Source organism: Rhamphochromis sp. 'chilingali' (genome assembly GCF_963969265.1).
Source record: "Rhamphochromis sp. 'chilingali' genome assembly, chromosome: 17".
NCBI classification, from domain to species: Eukaryota; Metazoa; Chordata; class Actinopteri; order Cichliformes; family Cichlidae; genus Rhamphochromis; species Rhamphochromis sp. 'chilingali'.
In genome coordinates, this window is record NC_137944.1 from 21,303,381 (window position 1) to 21,317,462 (window position 14,082).

Genomic DNA, 14,082 nt, shown 5'->3' on the forward strand with positions numbered 1-14,082 from the left:
AGCCCCACATCTGCACAGACAAATACAGGTGAACAAACACACCTGCAGACATGCACGCGCAGACAAATGCCCCCGGAATGACGCACATATACATATAGGATCTATGTTGTCTGGGTATTTACCATCACACTCAATGAGCTGTGAGATTATACACAACTTTGTGCACACGCTCACACATTGTCACACCCAGGGCATGGGCAGATCCATCATAAACTGACATAAAGCAGGCTGGTGTACAAGGGCCTTTTACCACCAGATGTCCCCTGAGCAGATGGCTTAAAAAACAAAGACAGGGACATACTCACAATCAAAGAGCATGCACGTTATATTAAACCTAACATTCTTCTAACTTTCTAAGCTGAGTGCGTGATTATTTAGCTGGTTCCACATCGAGTACATTTGGAAAGTATTTACAGCACTTCAATTATTCCACGTTTTGCCATCTTTCAGTCTTATTCCAAAATGCGTTGATTTTTCACCCAAAAATATACACACAGTACTCCATAATGAAAAAGTTAAAAAAAAAGTTTGTGTGAAATTGTCACCAATTTCATAAAGTTAAAACAAAAATATGACATGAGAAACAAAGTTTTCTGCCAATACCATCCCCTCCAGGGAAGCACGGTAGTGGCAGCATCATGATGTGGGGATGTTCTTCGGAGAGAAGTCAGAATCAAGGATAAGATGAATGAAGCAATGCTTCAACAAATTATCATGGCAAGGCTTTGAATATTTACAGTATGTATACATTATATACATATATATTAAATTTAATACATTTGCGAGAATTTCGAGCAAAAATTCTGTCATTAGGGATGATATTCAAGAACTGGTTCTTTTAGAAAACTGTGGTTCCCAGTGGTCCAATTCCTTGGAATTGTTAGTCTGCCTGCCTATCGATACTGCTTAGCGGTTGTTGCACTCACGCTACAATTGGCTCATAAGAGGAGGAAAATAGTGATGCAGTCTCGAGCATGAATAAAGACACTGATTTTTAATTGCGCAAAAGGACGACCTAAATGGTGGAATTACTCTGGTTCTTTGCAAACATCTGCAAAGACAGCACGCTAACGCTAAGCCAGCCAACAATCCCGAGTGAAAGCTGAGACAATGCTGACCTCAGCAATCAGACCCTTAACTTAACAAGCAGATGAGCTCTCAGGGCACAGCTTTCCTTTCTACATGTTCACATTTCTAAAGCAGAATCACTGTGGCTGTTGCTTCTTTGTGCTGGTTTTCATCTTTGCTGTGTGTGGTCAGCTTTCTATTTTACTAAGAGAAAGATCTTAGAGATGTGTGTCCTCATCGGGGATTTGTGTCAGTGTGTGGGTTTGTGATTACGACACAGTGTGTTTCTACTGTTTTACAAAGTAACATGACAATAATATAACAAGTAGTATAGCAAATTACTTTTCCCGGGAGGAATTTAGTAACATACTGCATTACTTTTAAGAAAGGTGTTCTGCATCATATGTGCAATAATGAGCTCGTTGAGTAACGACTCCAACACTGATTGCAACAAAGAGGGGAAATGCCTTAACAAACATACACAAACATTTGACCCACAGGATGCAATTAATTTGCATGAATAGAATTTCTTTATTGCTGCTTAGCAACGGTGGTTACTCAATGAAAATCGATAAGAGAATCAACAAGGAATCTTAATCACTAAATTCTTATCAATTCCTCATCCCTATCTGTCATCAAAAGTTGAGATAAAAAAAAAAAAGTGGAACAAGTGAATGCATTCTGGATGCACTGTAGTACTTAGACTATACAATATGAACTCATAACCCTAATTTGTGAATTATGCTCCCAATAAAATGCCGACAGAAGCAAAACTTTTTCTAACTTCTTGACACTCATTTTCTCTTTTTCCCACTCCCTCCATGTTTCTCACAGAGATGTCCTGACCATAACCTTTACCCCCGCTTGTCTCTCTTCTGCTTACTCTATCTGTCAGCATCTCCCTCTCCCTCTTTCTTTCTCACCAACCGCCCTTCCCTCTCAGATTAAACTGTCTATCCCGCTGTCCCCCTTGAAATCCCCTGTTACACATCACCTCAGGCTGTGTGCGTGCATGTGTGTGCGCGCATAAGCCAGATATGCTAGCTGAGCATTAACCTGTCAAAGTATCTAGAGACAGAAGGAGAAAAAAAAGGCAACAAAGAAAAAGATGGGGAGGGTAGTGACGGAGAGAGGGGGGGGGGAGGGGAAAGAAGTGGGAATTGATCAGCAGATCCAGAACTTTACATGTTGCTTGATAGCGAAGGTCTGTATTCTGTCTCACACACAAACTACTAAACATACACAAAACGGCTTGGTTGTCTACAATGCAGACCTCCATGTAGTTTGAAAATAAATACTTCCTACAATTATTATAATTAAGTAATGCACCAGGACAACAAGTTTTCCAGAATATTAGGCAACTTTTCCCCCTGGAAAATTAAGCTTAGTTAAACCTTTCAATTTCTCTAGGCTTGTACCAATTCATAATTACTGAGAATGAGTTAATAGCATCTTTCACTGTCGTACAATAGCAGAAATGAGAGAAAATATGAAAAGCCAAGAAATACGGCTACCATGTGTCAGTGTCTTAAAAAACGATTCAGATCACTTTCAAAGCCTGAGAGGAGAAAATATGAATGTGACAAATAGATTTTTGTATCACTGTTTTTCATGTTTTCAGGTTTTACTGACATGCTTTCTCTCCCTTTCCGTCTTCCTTGGGTCAATTAAAATTATCAGGGAAACTTTACCTACAGTAAAAGACTAGAGCCTCTTCTACCCGCTCTTGTCTCACGGTTAGGGTCATCGTAGATTCATATCAATGTTATACTACAAAAAGACCACTAATATATATATAAATATGTAGGCAGAATTTGCCATATTTCATTAAATGTCCTTTTTAAAAAAAAAAAAAATATTGAATGGCTCCAGCAAATCTCTCCCTTCGTGACAATAAAATCTCTGAAAATGCCAGTATAAACAGCAGCTTTTTTTGTGTCACTGTGACAACCGTGATTATTGTCCTATTGTCCGTGCAAAGAGACTGTTTCGCTTGTCACAGCAGCCATGAGTATGTTATGTATCTTACAAAGCAGCCATGACTAATCGTAATTCTCTTTAACCATCACTGAAGTATATACACACAGGTTCATCCATAACCTAACACACATTTACTATAGATCAGAAATACTGCGACTCTGGAGGACCTCGGATGTCGGACCCTCTGGCTTGAGTTTTTCTGAGAGTTTTTGTTCTTTGAGGTTTTGAGAAGCAGTTTACGTTCGAGTTTGGTATTACTTATAGTTTTCTGTTAATAGTGTTATTTTTTATTTCCATGTGTCTATGAGTTTTGTTATTGTCAAACTATTTCTATTGGCTTTAATCTTTTTCTTATTTGTGCCTTTGGATTCAGCTGTGTTGGCTTCCACACTTGTTTCCCTTTCCCTCGGTACCTCATGGATTTAAACCCTCAGCTAATCTCTGTTTGTTGTAATGTCATACTGTTTCTCTGTTTCCTTGTGTAACTGGTTTCCCTGGTTGCCCCTAGCCTTTTCCTAGTTTAAATTTCAGTTTTGTTTATTTTACTTGGACGTCCTGGGCCTGCATTTGGGTCGACACATCCACACACTCCAAAAATGTCAGCTCCCATTATTTGCGCTGCTTTAAACCAAAAAGACTAAACACAGACTACTTTTTCATGAAACAATTCTACAAATACCCTGATTACAGGACAAACTCACACTGCAGAACCCTATAACAAAGCAAATTCATTCAAATATCAATAACCATGTATGTTTGTACATCGCCAGTTGCAACACTGCAACTGGCTGCGATGATACCACTTTCCACTTTCACAAAATCACTAAGAACCCCAGGAGAACCCTTGCTTAAAAGTTTATGATAGCTTTTTGTCCTCTTGAGATTGCTGAACTGAAATGCTGATGTTGGTAAGGAGTGTTTTTGCATTGTTTTTTCTTTAAAGAGAACTATGGTAATGATAAGGTTGTTGGAAAGTCAACCAGTACTGGGTTGAAAACGAAGAGAAACCTGCTGTCCTGAAAATCTATGTCACTGTTTGCCACAAGCCTTCACACACGGCACATGCAGACGCACACATCCGCACACTCACACTTAGACAATGTGAAGCTCCTGAATCGTTTAGTGGCTAAATGAGCCCCTGCTGACTACAGCACTGTGTTTGTGTGTCTGCTTCTGTGTGTGTGTCTCTTGCACCTTGGCTGAATGAACATGCATATGCGTGTTTGGTTGCTTGTAGTGTGCAGTATCTGTTATAGTGTCAGCAGACTTACAGGGGGAAAGCCATCATGATAAATATATATTTTAAACCAATCACATTAGAGTTATTGGAGTAAACTGACATAAACGTTCTGCTGGCTGCATAAACATGTAAAAGGTGGCCATAGTTACTGATACATCATCCCCTGGTTTCTAAATTATTTTTAAAGCCTCAAAATTAGTGTATTTGCAGTCCTACTTAGTTTCCAAAACATAATATGGAGGAGATTTGCAAAGTAGACCTTTAAAAAAAAAAAAAAAAAAAAAAAAAAAAAATCCACATGACTTCCAGAGGTCAAGAGAGAAAACCATTTTTCCAAAGACTTGTACAGTCGACCACCAGTATTCATGAGGGTTAGGGACCACACCCGCCTGTAAATAGCTGAAATCCACAAATACTTGAGACCCCCTCTAAAAATGTTTATAACTGCCTAATTTAATAGTTGAAACACCAAATATACATTAAATTATCATCCTAAACCACTTAAATATCATTTCAAAGTCATTGTACAACAGGTCTCTCTTGAACGTCTCAGGATTTTTTGCGGACACTTCCTTGTCTTTCAATGCAATTTTCCCCATTTAATCATAAAAAATGCATTTAGTCATAACCAACCCCCTGACCGTGGCTCAGGGGGTTGGGAAGCGTATCTGTAACCGGAAGGTCGCCGGTTCGATCCCCGGGCTCTCTGTCCTGGTCGTTGTGTCCTTGGGCAAGACACTTTACCCTACTTGCCTACTGGTGTTGGCCAGAGGGGCCGATGGCGCGATATGGCAGCCTCGCTTCTGTCAGTCTGCCCCAGGGCAGCTGTGGCTACAACCGTAGCTTGCCTCCACCAGTGTATGAATGTGAGAGTGAATGAATAGTGGCATTGTAAAGCGCTTTGGGTGCCTTGAAAAGCGCTATATAAATCCAATCCATTATCATTATTATTATAAAAATAAAATGAAAATAATTAGCAAATATTTTAGATGTGCTCTACGAAAAACTGGTTCCACAGAAAAATCCACGAATAGTGGAATCTGCAAATACTGAACCACGAAGAGCTATCGCCATCTGGTGGCCTTTACGCCACTTCAACACTGGCTTGATTTTTCTGACCTGGAAGGTTTGTCCATTTTTTATACTGTCTGTAGTTGGCTGCTAAATATTAGCTATGAATATATCTGGGATTATAAACAAAACAAGCAAATGAAACTGTCTTTAATTTGAAAAGAAATGTTAGCAATTGCATGTTGCATAACCCTTTTAGCCAATAAAGAGATAAAGCTGTAGCAAACAAAGCCAATACTGAAGGTGCAGTGAAGAAGCTGATCAAAATACTCACAATTGCTGTAGCCAACTTCTTTGAGGGAAAAAGAAAAACAGTAAAAGAAAATCTAGGAGATTCCTATATGGGTTCACATGCTAGCAACCAAAACTGTTAAATCAAAGCTGTCTGGAGGTGTGGAGCAAAAGTGCTTTCAAAGTTGCAAATTCATTATTCCTTACTTGCTAAAACACTAATTGTTGTTGCTAACCATTCTTACATTCTTACCAAAAAGTAATATAATGGTAAACCAGTGTTACTAGTACATGTCCATTTTACTGTGCTGTTTGAAAAAAAAAAAAAAAAAAGCTTATATACTAAAGACAAGTCATTTTTGACCTCTTGATTGCTAGTTGGTTGAATTGTGTGATGCATAATTCATGACAGTATGCTTTTAAAAAGTGTTGCAGGTACTTAAATGCTAAAAACAGGCAATTTTAACAGACCAAAGGTGTTTGGTAAATGTTTGCTAGGCAACACTATGATCCTACATGGATCTCACATGTACCCCTGGGCCAAGTTTGGTTGCTCAACTTCTGATATTTCATGTATTAGAGCAGTGGTTCCAAAACTTTTTTTGCTGGGCCCCCCTTTGTTTTACAAGAAAAATGTTCGCCCCCCCCTCCCGCGCGTGCACGCACACCTCAAACATTTAGCAAACAATTAAGCAAATACAAGTAATTTACAAAAAAATACAGATAGTAATAAAGTAAACTACTAACTCTTTTACGCTACGTCCGCACCTACACGGGTATTTTTGAAAACGCAGCTGTTTCGTCCACACGTAAACGCCGTTTCAAATCACAGAAAACTGAGATTTTTTAAAACTCCTTTTCTGTGTTTTCCTGTGGACGAGGAATACAGAGTTCCTCACGCAATGTCAAAGGTATGTGCCTTTGTTCACGTCACCCTGTGTGCACGTTATTGTTTACATGAGATGAATTGCAGAATGACAGATAGAGACAAAATACTGTTAATCTGACTATCTGCAGGTTTTACACGCTTACATATACACACGCAGTTACTGTCCCTCCATTTAGAAAGGCAGAGGCGTCACGTTGTAATTATTTTACGTGTAGTTGTTTTTTTCCTGTGTAATAATATTCAACATTGCTGTCAATACATTTTTCAAAAATGCCTCTGTGCAAAATGGGTTTAAAAACATAAACAGCTGTGGGATACTGTTTGTCCGTGATTTGAACCGAGGCAACAAACTGTGGCAGGATCAGCCTGATATTATTTGTATCCCGCTGTAACTTTACTGTATAAAGAGCTAACATCTCCAACATGTCAGGAGTAGTTAGTCTTTACAAGAAGTTTTTGTGAACTAAAAATCAAGAATGCGGGATACTGTTTGTCAGTGATTTGAACAGCCCACCGCTGCTCCTGATGCAGGGAAAACCAAATCTGCAGGGGAGACCTACCTTGGCACTTGTGCAGGTGAAGCCAAAGGGAAGATTTGCTTCACCATATTTTCTAGAATGAAGTCGGTTTGGAAACATATTCAGCGATGCTTCATCTCCTGCTTTGCGTTTCTGTGGCCGCCCTGTGCTAGCAGTGTCCAAGCGTTTTGTTTCCACCCCCCCCCCCCCCCCCTTTCATACGGCGCCCCCCCTGCAATGGCTCTGCGCCCCACACGGGCCCACACCTTGGGAAGGTCTGTATTAGAGGAAGATACTGTTGCACTGGATGGCATAATTGTTTTTGCTGAGATTTCAGGCCATGTGCACTGGAGTCTGGCATTACTTTTACACTTTGGCTTCTGTTCATTATTAGTGCAACTGGGAAATCTGGAAGAAAAGCATGACAGGACTTTACCGTATTACATTTAAATCATTAGTGAATAATTGCTGTGACTGGTGCACAGACTTTTTAATGTAATTTTTGGGCTTTTATAGCCTCTCCTGCGATAATATAGTGGAGAGAACACAGGACAGCTCAGAGAAAGACCAGAGGGAAGACACGCAGTGAAGGGCTTTAGGGCAGATTCAAATCCAGGCCTCTGCATTATCCTTACACCATTTAGGTCACCTTCTCAATCCAGTGAGCTAAACTGGCACCCGCATATTTTTGTTGAGAAGAAAATGTGAAGGCATATTTGATCATGCATAAATTATGTTTCTCCATTGCATGTTTTGTTTTTGTTTTTTTTATAATGCTCACATTTGTTCAGAGATCAGCTACTTTGTACCTTTTAGGCAATGACATAATTTTCCTCCAGCTAAATTTAAATGCTTTTACAGCTAAGATATTGTGCAGGAGTGTCATTGTTCTAAAAGCATCTGTAGTGCCTTATGGTTAAATAAATACCCGATAAGGTTAAGTTGGGGTACTTAAGTGCGGTCAAATGTAAAAACTAGTGATCAAACACACAAAATATGTCACATGTACAGCATGTGAAAGAGAACTTGCATAATAGAAAGATTAAAAACACAAAGAGAAAAAAGGACGTGACAGAAAGCAAAAGAGCCACTGTACTCACTGCAGTCTTGCTTGTGAAAATGTCAGCAAAGCAGAGTACTTGCATATGACCTGCAAGAGAGGGCTCATATGTCATTGTTAACCCAAGTTTAGGTAGCACCCATCATCTGCATCAATGAGAGGAGGGAAGTGGCAGGGAGGAAAAAGAGGGGGGAGAGAGAAGTGGAGGGGTGAAGAGAGGTACCAAGAACTGAGTAGGTCTGCAGAGGAGAGATAAGAGTACTTCAAGTGTCACTACAAGACTGGTACATTGATCTGTGAGAGAGAGGCAGAGCGGTGCAGAGGGAGAGTTTTATTGCTGCGAACAGTGTTTTGAATATAATTTCAAATGTCAAAATATGATGCCATAAATAAAACAGACCTTTAACTACTTGCAACATAAAAATGTTAATATACCAAGAGTCTATATTTCTTCATAATTTGCATTTTGGGGCTTCTAGAAATCATCGGCCTTAATGTCTGGCCCGAAGTGAAAAGTCTTGAAAATGAGCAAAAACTTCTAAAAAACGAAATCAAATTCTGTGAGCCAAACGCTCCGCCTGTGTCCAGAACCAATTTTTAAAATCAATCACTCTTTTGGCAAAACCTTAAACAGTTTTCACCTAGTTAGATGCAATTTGTAGATCTCATTTCCTCTGCAAAGAACTGTAAACGGGCTTTTACGAAGGAAACACATTTTCTGTGTGAAGCACTTGTGATGATTAATGGTAACCACAGCTGGCATTTAAAGCCAGTCCACTTACTCAGTGCGGCGAACTGAATGCATGTTTTTTGGTTTACACTTATTTTCTAATTACAACTTTTGCAAATCCCCCCCCCCAAAAAAAAACCAAAAAAAAAAAAAAAAAACCTGCTGCTTTACACTCACATATGGCGATAAATTTCACTCTGCCCACTTAAAAAGAACCCCGCAAGTGACATGAATGAAGTCTTGCAGCCTCACACTCAGAAATTATATTTTAACAAGACTCTCCTTCCATCACAAAACTAAGTACATATCCATACTGTACACATTTGGTAAGTTTGTGTAAGTCTGTCTACTACATGTTTGGCAACATTTCGTTGCATATTTAAAAAAAAGCAAAAGCAAGCAGTGTTATACAGTATACCCTTGCAAAGCCGCGGTTCAAAATTAGCGACCTCAGTCGTTCTCTGATTTTTCCTTAGAACCTTACTAATAAATGTTTAAGGAAATTCCTGCAATTTTGCAGAAACCTCAAATATCCTTCGCAACCACTTTTTTTGAGGAAAACACGGCTCAGATGTACTCAGATGTGGGAGGTTTGAACTTAGTCAGTGTTATTCATCTCTTCTTATTGCATCTCGGGCTATCTATCCATCTATCTATACTGACTGGTGACTAGTTTTTGTGACCAACTGATCTCTGAGATCGTGAATGTACAATACCCTCAATCTCTAGATGTCCACTTTCAATCGCAAGGTGACTGCATATGGGAGTCACATAGTAGTGATGTGCGGATCGATCCTGAAATATCGATTCCTCCGATACCAATCATTTATGTTCTAGAATCAATTCTCACATTAAAATATCGATATTTTAGTAATTTAGAGTAAATTTGTAGTTTATCATTAACAGGAACACAGTGGAAAGAAACTAGAACATTCGGATTATCTACATTCAAAGGAACTACTTCCTCTTCCGCCTTTCATAGTCATGTGCGAAATACAGCGGCATAAATGTCTCGCAGCCCCTTGGCGTGCGCACTCACAATTGCTGATTGTAATTGTGCGGACGTATTTTACCTTCACAAACAGCTGAGACGTGGTTTGCCATACATGCGGCAAAAAAGTGCTCCAAGAGTGAGGTGTTGTGGCCGTACTAGGGAGACATTCAAAAGAGCTGTTGGGGGGGTGATAAATACATTTTACAGGGTTTATTTATCGGATAAAATACGTTAAATGTCACCGTTATTATTGGCCGGCCCGGAAGCAGCTGGGGTGTCCAAATTCAGAGGCTGCTTCCACCTGAGGACTCGGCCTTCGTGGTCTAAAGAAAGCCGGGTAGTGTGATCGTGGCTCAAGAGTTGGGAGTTCGCCTTGTAATCGGAAGGTTGCCGGTTCGAGCCCCGGCTCGGACAGTCTCGGTCGTTGTGTCCTTGGGCAAGACACTTCACCTACCGCCTACTGGTGTTGGCCAGAAGGCATGAAAGCAGATGGCACGATATGGCAGCCTCGCTTCTGTCAGTCTGCCCCAGGGCAATCTAATCTAATCTAATAACTTTAATCTCAGCCAAACCAATTTACTCACTAACAAATAAAACACTGAAAAAGCCAAACAATAACATTTTTAAGTTATCAAAGTGACTTATATATATATATTAACCCGAGACCGAAAGACCGTGGGGGTTTGAAAACGATGTGTCGATCGGCTCAGATATTTGAAGTTTACATAGCTACATTCTCACCTGAAAATATGTTAAAAGTTTTTTTGCGACCCAGAAAGAGAAATAAGAGTAATATTAAAACTAAGTCGCTGCCGCCATTGTTGGAAACTGGAATTGGCTGGGCCGCGCTATGAATTCTGCAATATGGTTTTTCAATTTTGTTGTCCGGGTGGAAAATCGGGAAAAATTTGGGAGAATGGTGGCTCCGGGAGATTTTCGGGAGGGGCACTGAAATTCGGTATTCTCCCAGTAAAATCGGGAGGGTTGGCATGTATGGTTGTGGCAACATCACTAACCTTGTCAAACACCTCAGAGTAAATCATATCACAGAATATGACGAGCGTATGTTGAGGTGAACTGAAGAGGAGGACAGGGACAGGTGCTGCTAGGGCGAGACAGACGTCTCTCACGGAGTCCTTTAGTGCTGCAGGCAGGCAAGGTGTTCAAATAGCGCACAACTTCAGGTTTTTTATTTCTATATGATGAACTCTGCATTATTAAGTGATAAGAACAAGTAATCTGATGTCCTGTAATCATTATGATGCTATAATTTCAGATACAATAAATAAAATAAGTTTTTGTACAAAGTATCGGTATCAGATCAGTATCGTCGATACCACCCTGAATATTACTTGGTATCGGATCGGAAAGGAAATCAGTGGTATCGCACATCACTATCACATAGTGGGAAGCAGCCTGTCCCCAAAAAAATCGTGATCCAATGATGAAGGTTTGCAAAAACTTAAATGGAGACAGATTGCCAACGCGCTGCAATCAATTGGAGTCAATTTGCACAGATGAGAGCAACGCATCTCTTTGCAAAAGAGGAACTGGCTCAGACAGCCGGTTGTATTCTGGTTATATTCCTATATACAGTAAAAGCAACATTGCAAAGTTCCTATGTCATTTTGGTGTCTCCAACAATGCTTTCCTTAGTGCATAAGAAATCTTTAAAGCGATTACTTGAATTTTCCTGAACAATTTACAGTTTCAAGTTGCAACTTTTAGAAATTGCAAATAACAACATGTAGTTAAGTGGGTATCATAACCAGGACGACTGTAATTAATTAAAAAGCCTCCATTTTTTTAAAGTTTGGAAATTGTTGCATATTGGGATGTAAAAAATGGCAATACATTTTGAGAAATGAATCCCCTCTGGTGCTTAAGATCCTGCTGTGTCTGCAAAGTGTTTTGCAACAGACTTCCAAGCTTTTCATGTTCCTTTTCATGTTTCTGATTCAATCATTGTCATCTCTGTAGTCAGTGATGTCTGCTCTGATCTGTATTGGGGGTCTGGATGCTGCTGGGTGGGTAGGTCCAGAAAACAAAACCAGACTGCCATGGCTGCAAATGAAATGAACTTTTTCTTTTTGATTAAAATAGTCCTGACTGAACTTTTTTTGAAGAAAAAACTAGCTATGGGGCACTCTACTTAAGTTTTAAGAAATTAAATGTAAAATGTGCCCACAGAGTTTAGGCCAATTTATTAGTCTGTAAATTGCTGTTTCAGTACTTTAGGATATACAGTATCAGTACAGGACATATTACAGAATTAAATCCCCATACTTTCACAGAGATGGATTAGCACTATGGTCAAAATGAATCTGTGTTTGTGTGTGGTGAGAGGTAAGGAAGGGCATTAAATTATTAAATGTGTCAAATTTTTTGCACTGCTGGGTACATATGGTCCTGGATTAACTTACTCTCTACCTGGGCATGCACAATATACAATGGGCATGTGTGTCTGCTTGGCATATGTGTGTGTGTGTGTGCGTCTCCAGCTGCTTGGATCAGCAGAGCTTTACATCCACAGGGAACCATTAGCAAGATAATAATGAGACCATGGAGAAGCTGAAAGAGATGTGTGTGTCTGTGTGTGTGCGCGCGCATGTGTGTGTGTGTGTGTGTGCATGGGTATATGAGTGTGAAAGAAAGGGACAGAGAGACAGGAAGAAGGAGAAACAAACATGTTCCAAGTCAATGATGTAAACATCGTGAGCAAAGGATTTTTTCCAGGTTTGTTTTATTCTGCTTAGTTAGCCATTAGAGTTCTTGTCACAATCAAAACTAAACTGTGTCAGGATGTGTGAAAAAGTTAAATATGCCTTTATTTCTTCAGATACTGTCTCTTGGTCACTGCTTTTTTATTTGATTTCTTAATTTTTGGAAAGATAATGTCTTTAATTTGGGACTTATATGCAAACTCATCTATACCCACCTCTAGGATAGTCATTTATTTTCAGTGTTATATCGACTCACCTTCCAGATACATGAAACTGGCTTCATAAATTCTAATTTATGTTTTCAATGCACTTATAAATAAGTGTGCTTTGAAATAACTAGCTGGAGAGACAAGAATGTTGACCAGACGCTTAACAGACACTGATCCAGCTGTAACATGGAAACCATTGCTCTGATCATTTCTCTAAGTCTCCCTTATGCAGCCAGAAGAGCTCTAACCTATTGGGGCATGGGCATGGGACCTCTGTCCTGTGGTGTCTGGCACAATATGTTGGCAGCAGATGCTTAGGGCCCTGTGGGCCACAGTGTTTGGCCTCTGTGGATCAGGCCTGCTCCAGTACATCCCAGGAATGCTTGTTTGAATTGGAATGTAGGGAGTTAGGAGGCTGGCTGAATGCCTCGAGCTCTTTTCATGTTCCTCAAGTTGTTGCTGAGCAGAGTCTGCAGGCTGGCAGGCTGCACTGTCCTAACAGGGGAGGCGCCTCTGATATTGGAAAGAGCCGTTGCCATGGAGGTGGGGGCGGGAGTGTGAAATTAGCACCAACATGAATATTAGGATCCAAAGTTTCCCAAAAGACCACTGATGCAACAAGATTATTGATTAGGTTAATCATGTCTGTGGCTTTAATTTGAGCTAATTAGAGCTAGAATTAGTATTAGACTTGATTATCTTAATTATATTGGGTTTCATACTTTGACTATTACTTTTTCAGCTGAAACCTTCTCCTTGTCATTGGTTATGTTCACCACAATGTCATTCTTTTGCCACTTTACTGGTTCTTCGTAGGGAAAACCACATGTTCTTTCTTTAAAGTTTGTGGAAGTTCTACTTGTTAGGGAAAGCGATATTTCTAGAACTTTTTAGAACTTTTAGATATTCCACAGTATAGAGAAGTAGCACAATTATAGACACACAAACACCAGTGTGCAGAATGCAATACGTCTCAGTGAGTGTGTGCGTATGTTTGAATCCATATGACAGCTCAGCTTGAAGCGTCTGTGCTGGAAGGGGGAGTCTGAATGTGCCCGAGTGAATTTAAATCTGTGTCTTAGGCTGGAGAAAACTACCTGTGTAAACACTGTAATTTTTTGAACTTGTTCATGCTAGCTAGTGAACATGCACATAGAATTATACGGTGCAGGGTTGAATCATCCTTTATCTCCTGCTCTGAGATGAGATTTTTCACAGGTGGAAACAAAGACAAACAGCAAAGGATTAAGAGAAAAGTAAATTTTCTTAAATATTAGAACAATGAATAAATCATCAACACAACTATTTATCCAGCTACAGTGGGGCAAAAAAGTATTTAGTCAGCCACCGATTGTGCAAGTTCCCCCAC

General features: G+C 39.8%; 1 protein-coding gene across 1 annotated transcript in view; it reads right to left on the reverse strand.

Moving 5' to 3' along the window:
- Nucleotides 1-14,082, reverse strand: part of csmd3b (CUB and Sushi multiple domains 3b) — a 416,246-nt gene that overhangs the window by 213,613 nt on the left and 188,551 nt on the right. The gene's annotated exons all lie outside the window — the stretch shown is intronic.